This window comes from Ambystoma mexicanum, chromosome 7p (assembly GCF_040938575.1).
Source record: "Ambystoma mexicanum isolate Mex_15411 chromosome 7p, UKY_AmexF1_1, whole genome shotgun sequence".
NCBI lineage: Eukaryota > Metazoa > Chordata > Amphibia > Caudata > Ambystomatidae > Ambystoma > Ambystoma mexicanum.
Window position 1 is genome coordinate 931720208 of NC_090939.1, and position 16271 is coordinate 931736478.

General features: G+C 47.4%; 1 protein-coding gene across 3 annotated transcripts in view; it reads left to right on the plus strand.

Moving 5' to 3' along the window:
• TBC1D23 (TBC1 domain family member 23) overlaps nucleotides 1-16271 on the plus strand; it is a 1631981-nt gene that overhangs the window by 1346000 nt on the left and 269710 nt on the right. The gene's annotated exons all lie outside the window — the stretch shown is intronic.

Genomic DNA, 16271 nt, shown 5'->3' on the forward strand with positions numbered 1-16271 from the left:
CCTCATGACGGAACATTTCCTTCTAAAAAATAAGTAATGATACCACTGTCAACTACTTTGAACAAGAGGGCACTGAAATCCTTTGCCCCATTATGTTTAGTATTAAGGTAATGGAAAAGGCAGTGCAAGCTCTGGACATCTTAGTTCCCAGACAGTCGCCTGCCTTGCCCTGATGACCTTCAGTGGGCTGGCCAAGGTGGCCAGATACATCTCCAAGCTAGCGAATGATGGAACCAGATGTTCTGTGGGGAGGATCCCTTTATGTCACCCCCTCCCCGCAACCACCCCACCCCATCTAATCTCAATTTCTGGGCAGAAGAGGGTCGCATTGCAAACATAACAACTCTTGCTCCTTAGAGGAAAAGCAGTCCAGCAACACCTGCTCGCCCATCTCCCCTTGCACAGATGCAGCATTCCCGTACTAATCTACAGAGTGAAATGGAGCATCTTGAATTAACACGGAAAACCTTGCCAGCCAGCCGTCCATTGCACAAGTCCTCTGCACTCATACAGTTTAGAACAGATTGATGTTATGTTAATTAGTTTTATAAAGCGCACGCATGCCGAAGCATCTTGGCGCTACGAGGAAACCGGAAGGTTAAGAGGATTAAACTAACATGAAAAGGAACATTTAAAACAGATATGTATTTAGCAACCGACGAAAGGAAGGAAGATTCTCTGTAGCCCTCAGAGAGACAGGTAACGTTGCCGCCGCCGCCACAGAGAAAGAGCGGCCACCCACCCGCTCAAGCTGATTGCGGGCAATCACGCGCAGACAAGCACCCTTAGATCGCAATTCGCCAGCGGGCACATAAGGACAACATTTCTCCTGGAGATACTCTGCACCGGAACCACAGAAAGCCTGATGCACTATCACCATTGATTTAAATCGAACCCGCTGAAGAACTGGGAGCCAATATAGAGAACGAAGGACAGGAGAGATATGGGCACCATATGGAGTACCAGTTCAAATACGAGCAGCATAGTTCTGAAGGAGCTGCAAACGATGGAGAAGATACAGGGGTTGGGCCAAGAAAAGAGAGTTGCAATAATCCAGCCTACTAAACTGTAACTAACGGCCTAAGTCGTACAGGAAGAAACTGTAAGACCTTACGAAGGACCTGAAGCTGAAAGAATCCTGTTTTACAGATGGCCCTCCTTTGACAGGGAAGCAGAGAAAATGACTCCCAAATTCTTAACCTCCGAAATCGGGGGTGGGGGGGGTTTGCATGGGCCAATTTCCATAGGCCAAAAGGCTGTAGACCAAGTTGAAGCAGGCATAGAGACAGCCGCCTGAGGGCCACGTGGGGGATACACCACCAGGATCTCTGTCTTGTCCCCATTCAACTTCAGCCGGTTGCTGCCCATCCAGTTACTCACGGCCAACAGGCAACTTCTAAGCTGAGATGCGAGGCCCGGCTGGGAAGAATCTAGCCGGACAATGATTTGTGTATCAGCATAGGAGTATCACCTGAAGCCGAAAGAGTGGATGAGCAAAACAAGAGGATGAATATGGATGTTATGAAGGGCGAGGGACAAGGCTGATCCCTGGGGTACCCCACACAGCAAGATTGAGACCGCAGAGAAAAAAGAGGCCCGTGTCAATGTTTGACTGCAGTTGGCCAAAAAAGAAGCAAACCAGGCCAAAACCTGATCTGACAGGCCGGCCGCTGCCAAGCATCCAGTAGTACCTGATGGTGCACTGTATCGAATGTAATTGGCACCAGGGTCAGGGCATGACCATAAGAGGGAGGACCGACCTAGAGGAGAGAATAGTCAGTCCATGTAATACATGAAGATTGAAAGCCATCCTCAGGGGTGGGACCCACCATCCAATCCCACCATCCAATCCGGACACCAAATGCCTGAAGAGGTGTGCTTTCTTCTTTGCACAATAGATGTATTCTATTTAACATGTGTAAAAAAGCCAATTATGCAAGGAATAACGCGAGCTGAAGAGTAGCAATAAGTGGACAGAAAGTAGGGATATGTCATGGTGGCAGGGGGGGAGATGCCTTGGTATTGGAGGGGTTGGGGAAGGAGGCAAAATGGGATTGGAAAGGTGGTAGTTGCGGGGATCCAGGAGTGTCTGTCAATTGGAAGACATGAGCTGGTGGAGAGAGGGGCAGAGGAAAGGGATTCCGGAGCTGTCCCATGGATATTGAAGAGGGGTGAGGGGGAAGTAGGCAGGTCAAAGGGGCACGAACGACATCCATTTCGGAATGTAGGTTGCAAAGAGAGCGCAATGGGAGTTGCAAAATAGATTAATTTTAGAAAAAACACATACCATAGAAGAGAGACCCGAGTTTCCTTAACCCAGAGAAAGGTTGGAAGGCAGGTTGTGGCAAACTGTGTTACTTCCCCTTGGGTGAATGAGCCACTCTCAAGTTCCACATCAGATCTGTAAGACATCCTCCAGGGTGGAGCAAACATCCAATCCCCATCCCAGCCAAAGCAATGGAGTCCCTATACACCTGATGTAGTCTAGAAGGTGTTGCCAGCATGAACGCTTAAACTGGCCGGAGTTTGGAGCAGCCTCAGGGAAGGAGTGAGAGTCCACAAGCTGCAAGGAACAGGCGCAAGTGTCAAGACTGAAGCGGGATCTTGGAAGAGGAACAAGGAATAGGAGCGAGCGCAAAGGCTCAAGCTTAAGTACAAGCCCCACCTAGAAAGCAGAGTGGAGGAGTGAAATGGGATATTGTGAAGGAAGAAAGCCCAGTTGACACAAGAGTTAAGTGGGTTGAAAGTGGTGGCCAAAGAAAAAAATGATCAATAGGGGAAAAGTTGGACCTCAGGGGGAGATAGAAGTACAGGGATACCAGAAAGGGCTAAAGGAAGTGGTGTATTAAGTATGGTGGTAGTTGAAAAGGGATCCCAAGAGGGGCAGTGGGAAGGGAACACTTGGGCTTGGAAAATGGGAAGGGAACACCAGGGAAGGAGCCTCCAGGAAGGATGTGGGGGTAACAGGAAAAGTATACCAGGAGTCAATAACAGAAAGTGGAACTGGAGGCCAGAAAAGGGAGTGAGATGGTCAAACATAGTAAGTAATCAGAAAGAGGAGGTGCATAATCCTGAGGGGAAGAAGTTTAAGAAGGTGACTGGAAGTCATAATTTAGTAAAATCGCAATTAGGAGTGGTGTTAACAAAAGAGAAAAACACACTGGGAAGGAGGCAGGAAGAGGAGAATACAAGGTGTTGGTCCAGGCAGAGGCAGAACCTTTGTTTGGGAGCACAAATTGGGGAGTCAAACTGGTCCAAGGCAGGGTGAAAGGTGTAGGCAGTGTAACGTAAGGCAAGAGGTGAAGGAAGAAGCTGAGAATAGAGAAGCTAGACACTTATGTGAGGAGTAAATAAGGGAGGATGCGATTAAGAGAGAATAACAGGAAGCAGGAGAGGGGACAGAAGGAAAAGTGCTAGGTCTAAGGTTCTGGCTAAAACCTCTGCAGTGAAGCAGCAGTGTAGATGGCCGCCCTCTTATGCTACCAACCTCTTCTGTGCCTTTGGGACTTGCCAAAGAATCTGCCAGGGCTCTGTTGTCTGGATAACCCAGGTAGTCCACAAAGTGTCCAGAAGAGGACTGGTACCTGGCAGTGGGAGACTAGAGCATTTGTAAAAAGAGGGAGCAAGGGAGAGAATATAGACGAAGGGTGCTGGAACCCTTCACCCTGGAGTTGTGAATAAAGGGGAGACACACAAGACCACAGAAGTCAGAAAGCCTGGTAAATACTTTTGAAAAAGGCTTGTCAAAAAGAAACCCAGAGACAAGCGCGAGTAAGGAGAAGCCATCCTGAACCTTAACTTTTTCTTGTAGAGTTGGTTTCCCTGAAATGTAGCTGCCTTGATCGCTTGGTTGATCCTTACAATTTAGGCATGTGAATAAATCCCTTATTTTTGTTCCATTGTAAAGATCCCCTAATGAACTTGCAGTACATTTATTAGTCATGTCTGTTTTTTTCAATCCCTGTCACCTATCTGACACTGCCCTAGAATCTCCACCTGGAGCACGGTTTTCTAGGCTTGCTCGATAATGAACCAAAGAAACAAATCTTGACTTTATGTACTTATTTATTCGTTCAGTCTCTCCTCTCTCCTTAGCAAAACATACTTTCAGAGGCACCTACCAAAAAGTAGGACTTCCTTTTCTCACTTTACACTTCCCTTCTTGCCCCCACCATGTCTTCTTTCGGCATATAACACCATTTCTACGCAGATGACACCCAGCTCTACCTCTCCTTCTCTTCTTTCACTCCTGAACTCCACCTTAATTTATCTTCCTGTCTTACTGCCATCAAAAACTGGATGTCATCCCACTTTCTCCCCCTCAACACTGATGAGACTGAAGTCTTATACTTCCCCTCCAACATGCTACCTCCTCCCTCTCCCCCTTCATTTATTCTCTTTCCCCCTACTAACCTCCCTATCTCTGCTCGCAATCTAGGCCTCTACCTCGACTCCATCCTCTCCTTTACCCACCACATTTCTCTTACGTTCCGTGCCTGTCGCTACCACCTATTCAATGTTCGCAAAATCCGTTCCTCCCTCATCTTCCATGCTACTAAACTCTTAATCTCTTCTCTCATCTTCTCCCATCTTTTCTATTGTTTTTCTCTCCTCCTTGGACTCCCCGCCTCTCATCTTGCTCCCCTCAAATCTCTGTACCACTCAGCCATTTGTACCTTTTGTCTTCTTGCTCCTCATGATTCCATCTCCTCTTCGCTTTCTTATCTTGGCTGGCTTCCCTTTCACCCCCAACTTAAATTTAACTTCCTCTGTCTCGTTTTTAAATCTCTTCATGATCTTGCTCCCCCCTACCTTTCCTCGCTTCTTTCTTTCTACACTCCTTCTCGCTCCCTCTGATCTGCTGATCTCTTCTTACTCACTGTTTCTCCATCTCCTTGTGCCTCTTCTCGTTTCCGATCCTTTCAGCTCCTTGCCCCCCTACACTGGAACTGTCAATCTGCTCCATTTCCTCTTACTCCTCCTTCCGCACCTCCTTGAAATCTTTTCTTCTTCACCCCCTGTCCTGACTTCCCTCCTTACTTCCCCTACTTCTCTCCTTCATCCCTCATTCTTCCCACCTTCTTACATCTCCCTATCTTCCCCATTCTCTCTTATACCTCCTTCCCCTCCCCCTTGAATTCTCTTCTTCCCCCGCCCTGACTTCCCTCACTACTTCCCTCTTTTCTTCCTCTGCTCGATTTCTCTTTTATTGACATAGGTAAATTGTTCTACATACTGTTTTTGATTGTCTCATGTTTTGTAATTTTATGCTTCTATGTTATTCTAATGTAGTACTGCTGTTGTAATGTAAAGCGCTTTGGTGTAAAGCGCTATATAAACATAATAAATACAAATGTATCAATGGGTTTTCACATTCTGCAAATCTAGCAAAACTGCTATGCCCTGTGCTCTAAAAGGTTGCGAAGATCGCAATGAGGAATGGGTGTGTGTTTGTGAGGAGCAGTATAAGTGATGTTGGGCTCCAGTGATCAAATGCACCTTATGTGTTCTTTCTGGAGTTAGTCTTCACTAGCGTCCTGTAAAGTATGAGCGTGAGATCACCATCCTGATGTGTCAGAATATTATACCAGCATAATAATGGGTTACCAGACATTTGGTCGAAAAAAATTGGTCGACCAGACAAATGGTCGAACCAATTTGGTCGAAACCCAAATGGTCGGATTTTTTTTTTTTTATTTTCACCCCTTTTTTTGGGGGGGGGGGTTCCCCCCCCAAACCCCCTTTTTTTCTAAAAACCCATTTTTGTAAAAAACAAAAACCCGAAAAATAAATATATAATTAAAAAAAAAATTCGACCATTTGGTTTTCAACCAAATTGCGTCGACCAAATCTCATTCGACCAGTTTTAGGTCGACCAAATGTCTGGACACCATAATAATGCATAACTTCTGCTTTTTTGTTTTCTCCTTTTTGCGTCTTTGTCTTGCAGCCTGGCTATGAAAACATGTTTTGTCTTCTGTTGGCATCTGGAGATGTTGGGTTTTTCAATTTTTGTACCTAGAAGTCGCCGTTTTAGCTTACTTGTGTGAGATTCATGCTAAAGTGAAGGTTATGCACGCTAAATTGAATGTTAAGCAGCCTAGAGAAGCAGCCAGTGCAGCTCTTTGATGGGGGTGACGTAGGTGAATTTAATTTTACCTTTAAGATAGGCAGTGGCATATTGGATTATGGTCTGTGTTCTAGGCTAGTGCCTGGGGTAGATACAAAGAGGGCGTTGCCACTGTCCAGCTGAGCAAGTAAGACTGCTTGGATGGCTGGATGTAAAATGAGCAGCTTTAATGAAGGTATTGGTCTTTCAGAAATGTTTCAGCAAGTGGTTTTCAAATCTAAAACCCTTTAGAATTAATTATCCATTTGTGGACTAGTTTTTCCCCCAGAGTCTGCATTGGTTACAGGAGGGCAGTTAAGGGGCAACACTCCCTCCCGTGGGTAACGCATGTTAAGAAGGGCCTGTTGGCCCTTGATTTGGAGCATTTGTGGACAAATCCTACAACTGCTAATGGGGAAAGAGGTATCATACCGAGGGTTGGAGGATAGGTGTACCTGATTGAGAACAGGCTCTTTATATCTGTCGAGCAAACAAATATGTGGTTTTGAATCATATATTGATATGATCGGACCCCCTTTAGCCTGCTCCCTTTTTTTACAATTTAGGACAAATGCTCTGAGCGTTGCAAAGTTCAAAAGTAGTTGGTCCCTCTCCAATTTGTCTTGTGTGGTGTTTAGAAGAGGAGACCATTTTTACTTTTTATTGTTTTGTGAAGGTTAAAGAGCTATAAGGGCCAAGCACTTATTTCTGCTGTTCAAAATTCTTAATGTTCATTCCACAGTTGAGACCTTGATCCTTTGTAGTCGACAGTCGAATTAAATATATCCTAATTTACCAGAAAATCCATACATAGAGGATCGGTTATACGTAATCAATCAATTTTATTCTGATCTTAATATGGATTTAAATGTTCTGTTATTCCTAGCAATTTTTCAATGTGTTATATATTTAATTGTTTTAATTGGATTGAGTGTGTTTTCGTACTGTTTGTATTGTCATGCTAAAGACTAATGTCGAATAAAGCTGGATTGAACTTATAATGTGCTACGCTAATTCCAATTGAAAGTACATAGGATTTTTTTTTAAGGCTGAAATGTAAAGAGGTGGCTTTGCAACAGGTTTAAATAAGCATCGACCTGATCGATACAACCTCTAGAGCCAGGAACTTGGCATTGGATGAAAGTAGAAACACCCAGTTATGTGTATTGTCTGTGCACCATGATTTTGACAAAAAAAGCCTAATGTGCCATTTGATATTGCAACCTGGTTTGTTCCATCCAGTGGCAGTTATTCATTGTAAGGCCAGTGCGCTAATTTCAGAATGCTGCTGTGAACTGGCCATAGCCATAAGCATTCCAGCTTTTGAGGCTACAAAAATGTCTGCTTCAAAGTTTCAGACCAAGTTCCAAGAAATGTAGGTTCTCCACAAAGCTGGAACTGGCAATCCTACTCTCAATAAAGATTGATTTGCAGACGGATTTTGGTTCCCTTCGTCATCTGGGAACATTTCACCCCCAGTCAGTGGCAGGCCATCGTCCCATTTCATTTCAGAAAACTGCTTCATCAATAGAAATACATTGCTATTTAAATAATACAATGTACCTAAATGATAGTTTGATATTGAAACAAAATGTGAATGTCATACATCTTTTGTTTCAATATCAAATTATCATTTAGATATATTTCACAATTTCAATAGAAATTTGATTATTTTCAGATTTATTTGTCCCAGATTGTTTTCTGAAATCCATTGGAAAGAAACAATCACCTGTGTCCACGCTTTAAAATGAAATCAATATTTCAATGGATTGCCTTTCTCCCGCAGATTCCTCATCTGATAGATATCCTCATCCAGCTCTGCTGCTCAGAAACTTTTCGACAGGGGGGCGTAGTGGACCTCGACTCAGCCGTCGATCCGTCGTGCTCAGTGCTCGATTGTCGGTTCCAGACGTGACGTCGGGCGTCGTGTATATATACCACATCACTATGCCCCATACCTCAGTTCCTTTTTTCCACGCACTTGCACACTGCTTCGGGAGCACAGCATTGAGTCTTCAACTCAGCGTTTTTTTACTAAATAGTCATATTTTCCTCTCAAGTCCTCGACCACGATGTCCACTCACGGGACTTCAGGCTTTAAAATGTGCACCGACTGGCATTCCAAAATGCCAGTGACCGACCCGCATGACATTTGTCTGTGGTGTCAGGGTGCAGATCATGACACAGAGGGATGTGTGTCGTGCTCCAAAATGCAGTTTAAATCCATTCGTGAGTGGGCCGCCAAACTTGCTCTGGGCCGGCCGTCCCCTGAAATTTCCAGCACAGTCGCTAGTCCGGTCCCCCGAGGCAGAAACGGAAGGCCTACTCCTGACAAGGAGAAGGAAAAGCATTGTCAAAAAGCGAAAAAGCAGTCACACTCGAGGAGCCACTCTTTGTCTTCCGCCACCGACACAAGTCCATTCTCGTTGTCGGAAAAAGGTATGCCTGAGAGTTCAAGAAGAGTGGGAAAGTTTCAAAAACGCCTGCCAATCGGTCAACGCCATTGGCGTCGGAGAAGCCTTTGGGCTTGACGCTGAAAAAGGCTCTTAAAGCATTGACAGCTGGTCCGTCTCTAGAGCGTTGGCTGACGTCCCCGACGTCCCTGTATTAACCAAGCCTCAACCGGTGTCTACGGCCGCTCCATCGGCGTCAGAAGTAAAACCTTTGGCACAGACTATCGGCGACAGATCTTTTGCTCCACTCGCCAGGTCGGGATTCTTTGAATCCATGCAATCAATTTTCGGCGCCGAAAAGGGCGATGACAAGGGGAACATTGATCCCATATTTACAGGGTCGGTAGGTGTCTATTTTTTTCAACGACCAAGCTGACCTGTTAGCATTAGCCCAAGGGTTTCATGACGCCAGCGGCCTGGGCACGTATCCAGATGCCGAATTTCAGCAGGGGTACATGGTGGCTCTGGACGATTGCGGTAGCCTAATACATTATGTTGCATTCTCAGGAATAGATTAGCAGACTTGATTACTTTATAAGTCAAATAACAACAACACAAATCAATAGATCCGCTTAATTAACGGCAATATAATTCCTTTTTAACAGCACTAAAATTCCATGTAAATCAACAGTTCAGCCCTACAGACGACACATGTTTTCGACAAACTGTCTTTGTCAAGGCTGAATAATGGACATGACATGAAGAAATAAATGTAACGGTTGTATGCTAATAGACATGTAAATTATTGATACATTCCATTTGTGGGTTTTAGGAGGGCGGGGACGGGGATGGCAACAAATGGAGAAGGGATGCTTAGTTGCAAAAAGCCATCATCCATCAATATTGATTAAATTCCAGACGGGTCTTGGGTTGGTTCTAATCCAGTGATCAAAAATATATGGAATAAGAAACACCCAAAAATTCCATACCTATAATTAACACCTGAATGGTGAGGTTAGACCTTGGAAGTGTAATGGTTTTTGGTAGTGAGTAATATTTGGCAATGTAAAAGTATTATGGGAGAACATTATGATTGAGTGATAATTTCAAGGAACATCCACTATCACCGATGCTAAGTGTTATAGACGGCCTGAAAGAAATGTATTTGATGGCAACTGGTAAGTACCTTGACAAATCCATTTATGTCAGCAATAATCAGCGTTGCGGAGCTCCGAGAAAACAAACCTGTTCGATATGGCTAGATAATCTTTCCAGTGTTAGGTAGTGTTTTCACAAGTGGGGTATCTCTGTATAAGGTACTGTAAGAGAATTGGGGAATCGGAATAAGAAGATGATTTGAGCATGCTAGGTTGTCTCTGATAAGTGTGCAGGATAAGAAATGGTCAGGCTTACCCCGCCGGCATGATTGTGCTGGTATATTACAGTGATTAACGGCACAGTGGGTGTGTTTCCATATATATCCCTGCAAGATTGAAGGAAAAAACCTATATTATGACAGTGTCGGTATTCGGTAGCGTATTAATCCAACTGTGTGCTGTGGCTGCTATTAGCCCATCCTCTTGGTATTACATTGGGGCAATATGAATCATGTGCCAATTGTCAGGCATGAAAGAAAACTGTATATATCTGGAGACTTAAATTGTTCTCCCAAATGTTTGAAGGGGTCCTACCCAAAAACAATAAACAGTATTTAAAGTGAAAACAGATTGTTCATCAAATGCTGTGAGGTACCATTGCTACTAATATTGAAAATGATTGGCGTGGTGGTGTGCGACCCTCCCAAGTGTGTTGCCCCTTTAAGGGGAATGTGTCCTCCCCTGTCTATTGCCCTTAGTCATGGCCCAAGCTAATAAAAGGAGCCTCTGCAGACACGCGTGGCAGCGCGGCTGCAGACTCCCGAGAGGAACAACTGAGTCCGTGTCTCATTTTATGTAGGCCTGCAGGCCTACCAGTAGATGCACAGGCCTGCATGCCCTGATGCCATGGGACCCTTGTGCCAGCACGATGGCAGAGGTCAGCACGGTCATGGGCCTGGCTGGCTGTGCCCCGACCCCCAATGGTGCTGTAGTCCTATAGCACCATGGGGCCTGCCGGATGCCTCGGGCAGGCCCCAACCCCCACAGGCACTGGGCCTGTCGAGTGCTGGGGTCCAGAGCACTCTAGGGGGCACGCTGGATGTCCATGGCGCCCCCTTGTAACATTGACTACCAAGGTTGTAAGCCCTGCGATGTTGTTTGCCCGCCCGATTACCTGCTGTGCCCTATTTAGAAGAGATGTGAATGGAGGAAGGCAGGGGCGGCGTGGCCGACGCCCCCACCCCGTCAAGGAAAAAAAGGAATGGAAATCAACCCCCATATGGGAGGGGAGAGCCCCTGCTGGGGTTTTGCTGACAAATCATTTCTTTGCTCCCGCATGCTGCAAGTGACTGCCCATTGGAGCCCTTACGAAGATCCCGGGCCAGGGGGCCCGCAGAGGTGGAAGGCACTCCACATCAGAGCTCTGCTGCACTGCAACAGAGTTCTCTAACCCGGGGGAGGTAAGGTGCAGCGCGCACTTTGTACCCTGCCCCACCCCGCAGGCTAAGACTCCATGTGCCCGCCCACCCATGTCTGTCCATAAATATGGGCAAGGAGGGCGAAACAGAAGGTGACCCCATGGAGCAATGATGAGTTCCGGTGTCGGCACTGGCACCGCAGGAGACCGCCTGCCCCACATGATCCCGGGGAACCTAGAGGTGCTGGAAGAAGGCTAAGCGGGTCACACAAGCAAAGCAACAGTGCTCTGGTGTCAGGGCAGTGTGAAAGGAAGCCCAGCTGTGAAGGGGGAGGTGCAGTGAAGTTCGGAGTACTTTTTCTCGCATAAAAAAGGATAAAAAAGGTGACAAATCTGTCTGCCACTCCCAACAGACCCCGGGCCTCTGGCGGTGAGTGAAAGAGAAGGACTCAATGTCGCTGGAAAAAGAAACCAGGCAAATGGCCCTATGAAGATCCCACCCCCTTGCCGGTGCAGATGGGAGCACTCCGATTTTCGGAGCTTTTCGAAGATAAAATGGGGGAGAGAAAGTTACGTGGCTGCCCCCGTTGGTGTGTCCTAGTTCCTCAAAGTTCAGGCAGTGTTCCAGAGTAGTGCAGCTGTTCCTCCCACCACCTCCTGCTAAATACCACTCGCATCGGAATGACCAGCTGAAATGCAGAGCATGTTACGAGTTTTCTCACTAGAGACACAATTCATCTACACCTCCAAATAACATCTGACCCATAAGTAAATATCCCAGAAGAGAAGTGGAGTAGAAGTTTGGGTTAAAACAATTAAAATAAAGTATGGGTTGACTGAATTTCAGCTGAAGAAGAACAGAGCTGCATGGCAAAGTGCAATGCTACATAAGGGACTGCCAACATGAAAGGCGAGAACCATGCAATTTCAATAGTGTTACATGCCCAGGAGATGGTTGCTGTCAGTAAAATGCCAATGTTGCGTTTGAAACTGAGAGGCACGTATTAACACTTTGGGAAGCAGTTTGACAGTGATAGCTTGAGCGACAGTTCCGCTGCATTTCCCCTTCTAGTGTGGCCAAGGCCTTAACGCAGGAAGGTTGCCAGCAGCCCGTTCGTGACTGTGTTCCGAAGACATGCCAGGAAGGGAAGTGTCTTGCCATCAGTGGCAGTGCATGGGGCGAAGAAAGAGACCGCCCTTCATTTGCACCTGATGCCTCACACAAAAGCTGGGCAAGAAAAGAAGCAGGTTTGAGGCTGCAGAAGCAATGGTCCAGTCATGTTTCCACCTCCAACAGTCTGCGTGGTAAAGGGAGTGTGATCTTGATCCTGGACTGTGTTGAAAAATGGTGCTCGGTAGCACACATATGATTTGTTTCACTAGATGCGAGAGCCACACTGGAAGACCATCTCTGAGGCAACAACATGAACAAGGACAGTGCTCCATGAGCGCACTGCAGTGGCAGCAAAAGTAAATGTTGAGGAACCCAGTCGTATCCCAGGCCTCTGGCAGCGAACTCAATCAAGTGCTATGAACAGAGGCCCAGCTGCAGGATGAAGGTCCAGGGCGGCACAGCAGTGCTCTGTGTGCTCCCAACTTCAGAGCAAAGGTAAAAACATAGTGCTCCACGCCAACGTTTCCCGTTATGCCCCAGGCCACTGGAGGTGACAATCGTAAATCGCTGCTCAGGTACCTGAAAGGATAGGAACAGTACTGAGAGGAGTCCACAGTTGTATACCCGGTGAGAAGTTGTGATACTAAAAGCTGATCCTTTTGCCTCGCAAGTGCAGGGTCTGGACGTTGTAGGTGACATCTATGGTCCAAGCAACCATGGGCTGTGAAAAGGCACCTGCTCTATACCTTATGCTTGCACAGGTCCTGCTTCAATGGTTGGAGCACCACCGGAGGAGTGTGTATGAAGGGGGCACAGCAGTGCTGGAACTGGGAGTCGTACCCCCCACTACAGTGGGGTGGACATTTCCATGGAAATGACAGCATAGTGATCCATGGAAAGAGCGGAGGGTAAGAGCAGCACCCCTGCTTAGGGGCCGGGGGGGAATGAATGGAGTAGCCCACGTAGGCTAGAGAGGAAGGTGGAAATAATGCGCTCCATGGCACCTATAGCATCCGTGACGAGCATAGGACTGCCACGGAGAGCTGAGCTGGCAATTGCTCAAGGCAGATAGAGATGTGGGTTGCAACTCAAAGTTGAGTGCTTGTGCACCCTCTTCCACTGGCAGCGTCCTGTCAACAAATCCTGCGTGGGGAGCGACGGAAGTAGTGAGTGTTGTGCTGTGTGCCCTGCAAGTGGCCCTGCCATGAGTATCACCCGACCGGGTCCACCATCCATGACCCAGGCTGATGTGGCCCCAGGTGCGATTCCGGCTAGCCCTGAACTGCAACGCCAACTACCCAGCCATCCAGCCAGAGGAAAAAGAGAAGGGAGAACTGGCCAGGACGACTGCCCCACCAACAGCAGTGACTCCTGCCTGGGACGGGGAAGGTGGCCTTGTCACCTGTGTCCGGGACAACAAACATCTTTGTTGCCCTGACACTCGCCACCAAGAAGAAGCGCGATGGGCAAGTGAGGGTTGCAGTTCTGCAAGAGTGCTTGTGCGCACTCCTGTGCCACTGCAGTAAAGTGACACTCCTGCCTGCGGGAGCGAGACCAAGGAAACGGGGGGTGAGTAACATGCTGTCACCCCATGCCATATAAACATCTAGACGCCATGCTACGAGCATCTCACTGCCTGCCCTAACATCAAGGGACTAAGCCAATGTGGCCCCTGGGACCCCCAGGTGCGGCTTTGCTGGTTTGAGAACTGTACCATCAACGGACTTGGACCCGTGCAGATGACTATCCTGAACGGACATTGGAACCATGTGAACTGGTCTCCTGAAATCCTGCAAGTACTCGGAGATGACACCGTAACCATGTGTTTAAATGCTGGAGGTCTGCATGGAAGGCATGTATTTAAAATGTCCCAAGTTAAATGGATGTGGAGCGGTATTCTCGTAAGGTTGTAGGGATGCTTTGAATGGTGCCAGCAGCTAGAAATGGCATCATTCAGTGGTGGAGGTTCCACTGACCCCAGGTTAATGAAGGGTTTTGAAGTATGTGGTCGAACTGTCAACATTCCCACCAGCAGTTTGAACCCCGCGTCTGTCACCTGCGGGTTACATGTTGATATGTCCATTAACTATGTGAGCCCCATGTGTGTAGCAGTGGCATATCCTATTTATTGTTGATCCTACGATCTGAAGTAGCCTAAGTAATGTCGTTCTGTAGAGGGGGAGGGGATTGTTTATGTTTTAGTAACATTTGTTTGTTATGAAAAAGGAGGAGTGTGGTGTGTGACCCTCCCAAGTGTGTTGCCCCTTTAAGGAGAATGTTTTCTCCCCTGTGTATTGCCCTTTTAACATGGGCCATGACTGTGTCATGGCCCACGCTAATAAAAGGAGCCTCTGCAGACACGTGTGGCAGAGCAGCTGCAGACTCCCAAGATGAACGAGTGAGTCCGTGTCTCATTTCATGTAGGCCTGCAGACCTACCAGTGGATGCACAGACCTGCATTCCCTGATGCCGTTGGACCCTCGTGCCAGCACGGTTGGCAGAGGTATGCACAGTCATGGGCCTGGCTGGCTGTGCCCCCACCCTCAATGGTGCTGGAGTCCTATAGCACCATGGGGTCTGCCGGATAGGGCAGGCCCCAACCCCCACAGGCACTGGGCCTGTCGAGTGCTGGGGTCCAGAGCACTCTAGGGGGCCCGCTGGATGTCCATAGCGGCACCCTGTAGCAGGCATTAGAATCAGAATCAAAATTGAGTCGGCCCGGGAACTGCGGCTCAGTAGTGCTGGAAAACACAACATTCCATGAGGAGCGGGAGAGATTAATTTACCCTATTGGGAGGCGTAGCAAACAGGAGCTACTAATCTGCTACGCAGCAGCCATCCACACATTAAAATAAGTGCACCAACTTGTCGAAAAGCGTGTCTCTTGCGATGGTGCGCGTCACCAATGCGTGCGCATATGATTATGCACGTATAAATATTGATTTTCTCTATCACACGCCAATGGGACATAATTTCCCCTGAAAATCGGTCTGAGCAAGATTTTAAAACAGATGGGTTTCCATGAAACCTTGTAATCGCATTTGCACACAAGCATTTTCCTGGACAAAGGGCTATGAAGATACTGTAAAGTGTGTATTGGTTGCATTATTTCATACCCAAGGTTTTATTTTTCCGGGAGCGGTTACGCAAAATACTGTGTTCAGTATGAAAATTACAACCGGTACAAGCCAATTTTTATGTAATGCACAAGATTAAGGAGGGGAGAGCCCAAATGGCATGGATATACCGAGATTGGAATCATTCTTCAAGAGTGTGTGCACGTTGACGTATAAACACATTAGCTCTTCTTAAGACTATCAGTATGGATAGTGTGGGTGCTGCTTCTTGATATGATATGATATGGCATTTGTAACGCGCCTATACACAAGTGTTTCAAGGCGCGACGAGGCAGGGAGGGGGGAACAGGGAGAGGACAGACAACGATCCTACTAGGCCAGGTGTCATTCAGACCGCGCAAGTGCAGGGGTAGGGGGAAGGGAAAAGTGCAGTACAAGGTAAGTAGAATAGAAATAAATAGATAAATAAATAGGGCCAGCTGGTGGCAAGTGCAAGGTAAGTGCAGACAAGTGCTGGGAAGGGGGGGCTGTAGGGATACAGACACAGTCCCGCAGTGCAGGGGTTGCCAGGGAGGCAGTGCAAGTGGAGAGTGGCTGGGCCCAGGACCGAGGTCGGTGAGAGTGGCCAAGTTTCAGATTCAGTGCAGAATTTAGTGAAGAATTAGCAGGGGAGAGGGAGAGAGAAAGCCGAAGCAAAGAGGAAGGTTTTGAGGTGCTTCCGGAACCGGAGATGGTTCTCCTCAAGTTACAGGGAGGCAGGAAGGCTGTTCCAGAGGGAGGCTCCTGCCGCGGAGAGAGATCTACCCCCAGCTTGTTGCTTCGAGAAGCGGCTGACCCTGAGGGAGTTGGAGACGGATGAGCGAAGGGCTCGGGAAGGAAGATATTTAGGAAGAGAGAGTTGCAGGTATTTAGGCCCCAGGCCCCAGAAGGCCTTGTGGACAATGCAGAGGGTTTTGAACTTAATCCTCGCAGCCACTGGGAGCCAGTGTAGAGAGTTCAGTCCTGGAGAGATACGGTCCCTGGGCTTGAGGCCAAGGACAAGTCTCGCAGTTCTGTTCTGGATG